This window comes from Toxorhynchites rutilus, chromosome 2 (genome assembly GCF_029784135.1).
Source record: "Toxorhynchites rutilus septentrionalis strain SRP chromosome 2, ASM2978413v1, whole genome shotgun sequence".
NCBI lineage: Eukaryota > Metazoa > Arthropoda > Insecta > Diptera > Culicidae > Toxorhynchites > Toxorhynchites rutilus.
The window spans coordinates 153,467,413-153,479,212 of NC_073745.1; the positions used below are offsets into that span (position 1 = coordinate 153,467,413).

Sequence of the window (11,800 nt, forward strand, 5' to 3'; positions counted from 1 at the left end):
TGCTGAAATTTTTATTTCACTTCTTCAACAACTACCAGTGCTGTGGAACTAATTCTGTGATGCAAATTTCTGCTCAAAGAGAAGCAATGGTCACAGGTGCACGATGTCCTCATTGAGCATATTGCCACGGACTGTGTTATTAACGGTGAGTGGTGTTTTTCGACAAGCAGATCGAGTTATTTAATTAACCTCTATTTTTTGTTCACAGGCAACATTCCTTATTTGAAATTATTACTGAACGAGATCGGGGAGGTCAAACAAATCTCCAACTGGTTCATCGAGGGGCGGATTTTGAGCGACTTAATCGAGCTGAATGAGAAGGTAAGTTTTTGTTAATTTGAACACACTAAAAATAATTCTCTCGTCTAATATTCTTTGGGTATTCCAGTTTGACCTGACCCGGGACACGATCGACGACGAAACCGAGGCACTCAAGCCCAAACTGTCCTATATGTGCTCTGTGGTCAAAATGTTCCCATGCCCGACGCCAAAGCATCGGTTCTGTCAGAACGAAATTCCAGCTTATATGATTCGGTCATTCTTTGCTCAGGATCCGCGTATTTATAGCTGTGATGCGAATTGGGCTCGAGAAGCTGCCATTGCCCCAGGATTACGTGCTCGAGGAATTGCGGCATATGTTGAGCGCGTTCTTGGACGAGGATCAGCGGAAGCAGCAATGGAATAGTGTTTGAACGAATTATGTTATTTTAATCGTAAATTTTTTTTCTGTAATAATGAAATAAAAAACACTCTAAAATGAATAGATGTGCATACATTCTCTTGTAAGTAAATTCCAAAATAATCACAGGAAGTGAACACATTATACATATAAATAAATAGTGCCTCTAGCTTATTACGGAATGTTATTATTATTGGTTCATCAAATTGCACTTTTATCTAACCGTGTTTCTGAGACTGTTGAAAAAATATGTGGCAACAGAGCGTGTGAAATAAATCATGCTATTCGTGTATGCTTGGAAACAAAATAATTATGCGTATGAATGAGTAAACCGCAACTGGACTAGAGTTAGTTTTTGTAAACGTATTCTGAAGTGGGGCGGAAGTATTCACGATAGGTACGTTAAGAACGCCGTTATGATGCAGGATGTGCGTAATGTCCGTGAGGCCTGGTCTCACTTTGATCATGCTCATGTGTGCTACACTCCAACAATCGGCCTTATGTACTTTCCAAGGAACAAACATATGAGAACGCTCGTGGTTGCCGCAGCAGCTATGGGTTTAAGATTTTCCGTCTGCAGTCAGCTGCAAGTAACCGGATTATTTGAAGCAATGTTTACCTGTCAAATCCACTTATAAATAAATGCATGTATGTATTTGTGAGAGATGTACGGTTTTGTGTAGCACGAGGTCTCTTTCACATTGTTGTCCGGTTTTCCGTCCAAATCCAGCGGCGCTTTTTGAAACCGGTCCGGCAGAAACCGGATAATGTGTAATCGCCCTCTGTGTGCCTCCTAAAACCGAAGAATCACTCACTGCGCTCTGTGACACTATGTCGCTGCGAGCCCGGAGATAGTAACGCACCAACACATCCTCCTCCTTTTTGTAACACAGTTACAAAAATTATCTACCATTTTTACACAGCACGGTCGTCTCGATCCGCACTCTTTTCATTATAATTTTTTCATACAGTCGTCTCGATTCGCAAATATTTTTACTTCTATTTTTACACAGCACGGTCGTCCTGATCCGCACTCTTATCATTATCATTTTTATATACGGTCGTCCTGAGCCGTACATGTTCTGCGCGGACGTCCTGATCCGTAAATAATTTCACTTTTATTTTTACACAGTGCGGTCGTCCCGATCCGCATTCTTTTTATTCTAAATTTTTTCATACGGTCGTCCCGATCCGCAAATATTTTTACTTCCATTTAACACAGCACGGTCACTCCGATCCGTATTCTTTTCATTATAATTTTCACGTAGGACTACTTCTTTCGTTTCTATACCGGGGTGTAAAATCAAAGTTTCGAAAACGAAAGCGTTACGCCGGAGACCGAGATTTTGAGCGTTAATAGATCCTAAACAACTGAACGAAATGGTATGATAAACACTTCATTCGAAAGATAAAATGTCTACGCGTTATATGCTTGTTACCTTTCGATCCAAAAACTTGTTTCAATAGCCTTAAAATTGCTTTCAAAACAGGCTATTGAAATCACCAATCGGTATATAAGCGAGCGCCGCTCGGAAATCTTACTTATAATTTACTTCTATTTTTACACAGCACGGTCGTCCCAATCCGCACTTTTATCATTATCTTTTTTTTATACGGTCGTCCCGATCCGCAAATAATTTTACTTCTATTTTTACAGCTATTATCACAGCACGGTCGTCCCGATCCGCACTCTTTTCATTCTAATTTTTTTCATACAATCGTCCCGATCCACAAATATTTTAACTTCCATTTTTACACAGCACGGTCGTCCCGATCCGCACTCTCATCATTATATTTTTTTTCCTACGGTCGTCCTGAGCCGCTACCGGGACAATCCTACGCGGGCATCACACTGCCAATTTTGAACAACAAAAATGTTATATACTAGCTGACCCGGTGAACTTCGTCCCGCCCAATTTTTTTTTTAATATAAATACTTTCGAATATTCTGTGAACGTTCGTGGGTCTAATCGCAAAACTATCAATTGATTGATTACCATTTGATCCATTTCAGTTTTCTTTTACTATAGATTTCTTAGTACTTCTACCGAAATTCATCATTATACAGGGTTTTCCATTTCGGGCTTCCGAAAGTATACAGCCCTGCGCTGACAACCGTTTGACATAGCTGTCAACCAAAGCGTCATATCGTTAGTTGACTGTCTGCCATTTTACAATATGGATCGTTTTAGCATCGCACAACGTGTTAATTTGGTTAAATTATACTATAAAAATGATGAAAAACCGGCAAATGTTTTTCGAGCATTACGGACGGATTTTGGTCGTCATGGACAGCCTACAGAGCACACAATCGCTAATGTAGTGCGTAAATTCGAACAAACTAGATCCGTAGCGGATATTGTGAAACCTGTGCATCATCGTAATGTGCGTTCGGTCGAAAATATTGCTGCTGTTGCTGCCAGTGTGGAGGATGACCCGAATGTTTCGATTCCACGGCGTGCTCAGCAATTGGGCTTGTAAAACACATCATTGTGGCGAATTTTGCATTTGGACTTGCACCTACATCCATATAAAGTCCAACTGGTACACAAATTAGAGCGTGGTGACCATGGAATGCGTCGGGCATACGTCGATTGGGTGAACGAACAACAGCAGCAAAATGCTGAATTTTCGCATCAAATTTTCTTCAGCGATGAGGCACATTTCGAGCTCGGTGGCTATGTGAACACCCAAAATTTCCGAATATGGGGCTCAGAAAATCCACACGTGATTGTTGAGAGGCCATTGCATCCGCCAAAAGTCACTGTTTGGTGCGCATTATGGTCTGGTGGAGTCATCGGGCCGTATTTCTTTGAAAATGAGGACGGCGAGACGGTAACTGTGAATGGTGAGCGCTATGGCCACATGTTAACCGATTTTTTTTTGCCACAAATTGAAGATATGGATATGGATGACATGTGGTTTCAGCAGGACGGCGCCACGTGCCACACAACACGACCGAACATGGCCATATTGCGAACGAAATTTGAGGGACGCATAATTTCGCGTTTTGGTGATGCCAATTGACCGTCCAGATCATGCGATTTGAACCCGCTACTTTTTTTGAAGGACTTTTTGACGTAGAACTACGTCTTTCATTAAGGGTGTCAAATCAGAAAACAGGTCACGTTTTTATGAAATAAAGTGAACGTTAATAACTATTTTTGCCGCGAACAGATTTTGGCGATTTACATACTAAACGAATCGGAAATTCCGTAAGATTTGTTTAATATGCCATACATTAGAATCCCCTGGTTAGTAAATAGTTAAAATTCATGAAAACTTTAAGTGTTTCTATTTTCCCATACATTTGTTCTGTCCATTTGAGTGCTTTCCCGAACAGAGATATCAAAAACGAGCAACTTATCGACGATCAACGGAGGGGAAATCGTAGGATTTAAAGTCTCCGTGAACAAAGGAAATGAATAAGAATGAAGGGGAATACTTGCCTAGAGTATAAACAGTGGATCTCGCTGAGGCAAACTTTCATTCGGCATCGGACTGTTGAGTAATCCAGTTCACTTTGCTTTCGCTGCGCTTCGATCTAAGATTGGACCCCACCAGTGGTAATCCAACTTGGAAATCGTCGTTTGATTTTTCTGTTCATTTTCCGCGTTATTCGTATCGTGTGTTCTTCTTTCCGCGTCATAAATTGGACGCTTCGCGTATTTCGAGGTAAGCGTCAGTCGTCGCGTCGGTCGAAAATGTAAACGCACCAGACAGCAACCAAAATCAAGCTCCCCCCGCTGGTGGTGAAGGCGGTCGCTCTTGACAAACTCATCAGCGAATTCGCATCGATGGGTGTGGCATAATTCAGTCTTTTTCCAAGCAGTTAACATTGTTTATTTTCCGTCTTCATAAGGGCTTCGTTGGTGCCTTTGAGAATGCATCAATGCATTAAACTGACGTTATGGCGAAGCAGACGTTAAGGTTGTGCACCAAAAAATTATTTGGGAATACCAAGCATCTCGAATGTCTTATTGGAATGTTATAAGTTATTTGGGTTCGCGTGCCAGTCGCAAAACTGCCTTCAACTAGGATTGCATTTGCGCTAATATTGATCAAAATGAAGCATTGCTACTGTTTTCGAGGTTGTTATTAACAAAAAGAGTTTATTTCTCTTGTTTAGTCATCAAGAAAGTAAATGTTCTGGAATTTTGTATGTGATCAGGTTTTGCTTGCCAGTAGCAAAACTTCCTCCACTGAGGGTGACTGCTGTGCTTCTCTCGAGTATGAGAAAGTAATGCAACTCTTTTCGAGGCCAGTAATATTAAGTGCTCCCTTGGTCGAGTGGTTAGCGTCATAACTAACATGCCGGGTGTTCGGGTTTGATTCCCGTTCTGGTCGGGGGAATTTTTCGTCACAGAAATTTCCTCCAACTTGCACTGTGATCACGCGTATTCTAGAGCTTGCCACTCAGAATGCATTCAAGGCGTGTTATTTGGCATAGAAATCTCAACTAAGTACTAATAAAAATGACGCAAGTAATACTACGTTGAGACGGCGAAGTTCCTCTAGGAACGTTAGTGCCATTGAAGAAGAAGAAGAATATTAACAGAAGCGTTTCTTTTGAGAATAGCGCAAAATGATGAGAAATGTTTTTATTGCTAGTAGTTTCAAACCACCAATGTATGGCTCTGTATGCATGCTATGGTGAACGCTTGTTTGGCGCTTGGTTTACGCTTAGTTTGTACGAACGATATCTAGAGGTGCGATTCCTTTGAGGCACTACTAAATAACATGTAGCATGATATTTGATACTTGCAAGTGTTGTCATTGTTGTTGTTTACATGCGGTGCCAAAGATATATTGATGTAGTTATGAAATATGGAATAATGGTGCTGGTGCAACATGTATATAATCGACTGTAGCCGAGTCTATGTCAATTTCGAAAAAGGCCACCGGAATAGCCTTCGAGGTAAATTTTCAATGCATTGACATGAAATAAATTGCGACATACGATTGTTTTGCGAGGGCAAGAATGAATCATCAATCAATTATCGTCAACTGATTCTACAATGACAAAATCATTTCAGAGATTATTCTACTATATAATAATATCTGAAGGTAGAAACTAGCGACTTATATAAAATAACAGCGTAGTTCTACGTCAACAATGCGGTCGTATCTTGGACACAACCTCCTATAATTTTTTTGTGGGGTTATGCGAAAGACCGTGTCTATGCCAACTCTCCGCAAACTCTTGAACATTTGAAAGACAACATTCGTGAAGTTATGACCGAGATATCGCCCCATATGTGCCGAAAAGTCATCGAAAATTACCTGTTCCGGATCAAGGTGTGCGAGGAAGCCCTAGGTGGACATTTGAATGATGTTGTATTTCACACATAATGGCATAAACCAAATATTAATTTGAAATAAAAGTTTCATCGAAATTCGAATTCGAATTCTAAGTGTGTTTTATTTCAATTTACTTTCGGAATTTAAAGTTGGAAAACCCTGTAATATAAAATCATTTTCAGGCACAATTGACATTCAAGATTCTTCAATCACTTGCAAATAACATGTTTCTCCGTTTCATGGAATACATGTTCGATACAGAGAATATTATAAAATAAAGACTGCTCAAATCGGACAATTCCTTCCTCGAGTTTGTAACCTTCGGCCACTAATGAGAGTTGTAGCTCCGCCCCAAATAGGTTCCACCTGAAACTCACTACTTTCTACTCGTTCGGTTGTCGTTTGACAGAGAATAAGCCTGGGACGGAAATTGAGTAGTTTGAACTTTGTAGTTTTGCGTCCAGGAGTTGAATAACTTACACATTTTTCCAACCCGATAGGACATTAGTATGTCCGATCTCACATTTTGATTTGTTCTCGGCATGTCCTGTGCTCGTTCATTCTGTCGTCGACTGTCTCCGAGAATTGTAGTGCGCGTCGTGAAAGGCAATTTCTAATTGTTATCTGTTATAATGTTTCCATTGTGTATTTTTCAGGCTTTATTGGCATTTATTTGAAGTAGAGGGTATTATTAACCCTCCTGTACTCGCGTGCAAAATCATAACACGTACACTCGCGCACGGTGTCACAGACCGAAAATTGAACTTCTCTGTAATAATGCCATTGTGTATTTTTCAGGCTTTATTGGCATTTATTTGAAGAAGAGGATATGATTGAATGAAAAAACTCAAAAAAAAGTTTTCTTCATCTTTATTATGTTTTAATAGTCATCTAATTCAGCATCCTCAAAACAGAGTAATGTTTAATACTCTAACACAAATAACAAAATTCGAATTTTTCACTGTTATTAATTAAAGTAAGCAACTGAATATAATTTAAGGAAGTATAAAGAGCTATAAAACAACATCAAATCGTATTAATCGATTGTGGATAACACTCCCATTGAATGGTCGAGGGAAGTGGTTTACCTGGGTCTCACAATCGATGCCAATTTACTATTCCGTCCCCATGTGGACAAAATAATTAATAAATGTAATATCCTCAAGAAAGTTTTATATCCACTGATCAATAGGAGATCGTCATTGTTCATCAAAAACAAGCTTGCTATACACAATCAAATAATACTTCCGTTGATAGAATACGCTTTGCCGGTCATGCGCAAAAATACATCATACTAAATTGCAAATTGTCCAGAATAAACTACTTAGGATGATACTTGACAGTCCTCCAAGAACTAGAAACACTGAGATCCATCGTCTGGCTGGTCTTCAAATGTTGGTTGAGAGAAAAATAATAATTCTGGCTAGGTTCAGAGAATCTTGCCAAAGATCTGATCATCGCATCATCAATGATCTGGCAATTTAGTTCAGTATAGTTTAGTTTAAGTTAGGATTAGTTAGGTAGGATATCAAATTTTCTTTTCATTAAATTAGCTCTATATCTCCTATTGAGAAGAGATGTATACATGGTTAGAATACCTTCCAAATGAAAAATCTATGTTGGTCATAGGAAAATAATTTATATATTAAAGCTGACGGGCCCTTCAGGCTTTACACTTAAACTGTAAATAATATGTAACCATAAACCAGTGTAAATAAAACATCATTTTTACTACTACTACTTATTAATTGTGGTTTGTGGTTTCATTGAAGTAAGAATCAGAACATAGCATAACTGCATGCTCGAAACAAACATATTTTTTACATTTCATGCAGTTGTTGCGTATTTTTCGGGTCTTTTATCAAAGAGAAGAATGTATAACGACCATCTAGATAATTACCAGATGATAAAGGTTCTGGAATATAAAGTTTGCATATTTCTAATATTCTTTGTCTCTGTATTCTTGGTAAACTAAGAAGTAATGCCTTTTTTTAGATAGGGCTTAAAAGGATGATATTGAAGGATTTCTAGGAACTTCATTTTTTTCTTGTTTTCTTGTCGATATTGTCCATTATAAAAAAATATCTCCGAAACTGTAACTGTTAAAAATTACCATAAGCCACCGATTAGTTTATAGTTTACTGTTTACAATTCTTCCACAAGTGAAATTCTTTCACATTTGTGTATATGTATGACCATTATATTTAGCAAATAACTATACGAAAGTCAAACATTTATATTTTACTTTTGAACGCATGAATCTAACGACGAATATATCGACGAATAGTTAATATATGAATTCGTTCATTCCAGTTACAAAAGGGACTGAAATCAAATGAGAATGGTCCGGTAATGATATTATGCATTATATTCAATAAATATTCCACGCCACTAACATTAATTTATACATTTCATTGAACAATATTTTAAAATAAGAAAAAAGGTTCTTGTCCAAAAAAGTTATACCTATACTCGCGTCGGTGTGTCAGACCGAAAGTGTACCACTTTTTACACGTCTCTTTTGTACCAACACTTGCGATACGCTAAACGATGACGAACGACGAATAACGTGTTTTCATTGGAGTTAGAATCAGAATATAGCATAACTGCATGCTCGAAACAAACATATTTTTTACATTCTATGCAGTTCTTGCGTGTTTTTCGGGTCTTTTATCGAAGAGGAGAATGTATAACGGCCTTCTAGATAATCACTAGATGATAAAGGTTCTGAAATAAAAAGTTTGCATATTTCTAATATTTTTTATCTCTGTATTCTTGGTAAACTAAGAATTAATGCCTTTTTCAGATGGGGCATAAAAAGATGATATAAAGGATTTCTAGGAACTTCCTTTTCTTTTTCTTGTTTTCTTTTCGATTATAAAAAAATATCCCCGAAACTGTAACTGTTAAAAATTACCATAAGCCACCGATTAGTTTATAGTTTACTGTTTACGATCCTTCCACAAGTAAAATTATTTCACAAGTGTGTATATGTATGACTATTATATATAGCGAATAACTATACGAAAGTCAAACATTTATATTTTGCTTTTGAACGTATGAATCTAACGACGAGTATATCGACGAATAGTTAATATATGGATCAGTTCAATCCAGTTATAAAAGGGACTGAAATCAAATAAGAATAGTCCGGTAATGATCTTATGCATTATCTATATAAATAAAAATGTAAGGCAAAATCTGTTGGTAAGCGGAAAACCCGAAGAAGGGATGGTCCGATTTTAGCCTCTTGTATTGTGTTGTATTCGTCTCTTCTCTTAGATCAAAATAGTTGAGAGAAAAATCGGAAAATTTTCGGAAAATCCTGAAGGAAGGTCAGAAAATTCGAAAATTGAATTCCCACATGTTCGAAAATTACATCATAATAAGCGTTGTTAGTTCATTCGATGTTTGCGCTATCGAAATTGATCTTTGTTCGTAAGTGGAAATGAATTTTCAGGCGAAATAACGCATTTCCATATCTTATATCTTTATAAATAAAAATGTAAGGCAAAATCTGTTGGTAAGCGCAAAACCCGAGGAAGGAATGGTTCAATTTGAGTCATCTATATTTCGTTGTATTCGTCTCTTCCCGTAGATCAATATAGTGGCAATATAGTTCTACAATTAGCTAAGCGTTGTTAGTCCATTTGATGTTGGCGCTAACGAAATTGACTTTTGTTCGAAAGTGGAAAAGGATTTTCAGAATAACGCATTCCTATATCTTCTATCTATATAAACAAAAATGAAAGGCCAAAATGTAATGGTGTGCCCTAAACCCGAGGAAGGAGTGGTCCGATTTGAGCTGTCTTTATTTTGTAATATTCTCTGTATCAAACATGTATTCCATGCAACGGAGAAACATGTTTTTTCCAGATGCTTGAAGAATCTTGAACGAGAATTGTGCCTGAAAATAATTTTATATTATAAGGACGAATTATTGTAGAAGTACTGGACAATTTCTAGTAAAAGGAAATTGTAGAGGGTCAAAGGGTAATCAACCAATGAAAAGTTCAGTGTTTGGACTCACTAACGTTCATTTAGTAAGAAAACGTGGATGTTTGAAAGTATTCAAATTAAAAAAATCTATTTTGGGCGGGACGAAGTTCGTCGGGTCAGCTAGTATTCAATAAAAATTCCACGCCACTAACATTTCATTCAACAATATTCTAGAATATGAAAAAAGGCACTTGTCCAAAAAAGTTACTCCTATACTCGCGTCGGTGTGTCAGACCGAAAGTGTTGAAAAGTGGCACACGTCCCCTTTGTACCACCACATGCGATACGCTAAACGTTGACGAACGACAAATAACGAAGCTAGAGAGAATCGCAAAGTCGTAGTGTTGATATTTTATGAGAAATTAACTAATTATTGATTTCTCGGTCTGACAGACCAATGCGCGAGTATAGGAGTGTTAAAATTTACCTCGATGTTATTAAAATTACTATCACAAATACGTCTTTTTATATGTTTTTGAGCCACCACACACACACGTCATCGCAGTGGGTGATATATGAAACTAAACAATGGTCGTCGGCTCGTGCGAAAAGCTCTGGCCAAATTGATGATTAAACTGATGACCGGCGAGGGTGGCGATGATGGTTCACTCTTTGGTCTTGCGGCAACCCTCTTCTATAGTACTTCTACCGGGGGGCATTAGCCATACCATAATGCATACAGCGGTAGTTGGTGCAAAACGAGATATCGTTCTCTCGGCATCCGCTCTTGATCGCTGTTGGTAACAATAAAAAATAATAAATCCGTGTGAATTAGGCTAACCATTAAAAACTAAGGCAATTGTTTTTCTTGGAGTATTTTTTTCCTTTCAGTGCGGAATGCACTTTTATGGTTGATGTTTTGAGCGACATAAAGGAAATTGAGCACCACACAGTGCACGAGCTCATGTTTTGTTTTTCAACCAACCATCAAACCTGATATAATTCGTCGAATGTCGCCCTGTGATGTAGGACAGAACAGCCAAGAATGAAATAGATAGAAAAACTAGCATATCGTTGATGGACATGTACCTGACAGCTTATCTCACCAAGAAACTTCGCAGAGAGGAACTGCAACAGGCGTTTTATCTCTTTATCAATCCATAAATCCAGACAAATCCAAATCTTACAACTATTGATCTCCGAAGAAAAGGTCGCTACTGACTTCAAATCGATATCTTCAATCGATTAGCGTTGGGTGAAATCCAAACTTCGCTACAATAGCAGGTTGCCGTATGTTATTCGACAAATTTGTCTCCCAATGAAAAGGATTAATTTGTGTTCATCTTGATTGATTTCTCTCAACTGATGCTGCGAGTTTGATGGATTCGTCACAGATCGATCACTGATCGAGAGTGCTGAAAAGTGATCTTAATCGCATGCATAGGGTTTGAGCGTTGGAATAACAACACTTGAGTTCAGGTGCTATGGAAACTTGAAACAATTTTAATTGTTGGCGTGCTTATCGAATTTTACACTTTGTTGTAAACGGTAAACTCGTACGACTCGTTTTGCTCACCGAAGACGTAGTCATGAAAGTGCTGCGATGCTTCGACAGTAAGCGGTTGATAGTAATGGCTTCATGCGGAATAACTTTCCGTTTACCGTTCCGTTGTGCTATCTAATGTCGAAAATTGTATTTCACTCTCTTTTCCAATGTGACTTCCTCGGAATATTGGAATGACAACGTACCTTCCGGGTGACGGTAAGCAGCAGTACTTGTGCCTTCAATAGCGAGAAGAAGAATTTTACACTGATAACCACACACAACCGCACCGTGGTTTCATACCAACATTGTCAGCATCATCTTACGCATTTCGCTAC

General features: G+C 38.2%; 1 long non-coding RNA gene across 1 annotated transcript; it reads left to right on the forward strand.

The window, feature by feature from the left end:
* LOC129771715 (uncharacterized) lies at nt 1-701 on the forward strand. Its single transcript, XR_008742462.1, has 3 exons — nt 1-145; nt 209-321; nt 389-701. It is a non-coding gene; the product is annotated as an uncharacterized LOC129771715 (long non-coding RNA).
* The last annotated feature ends 11,099 nt before the right edge of the window (nt 702-11,800 follow it).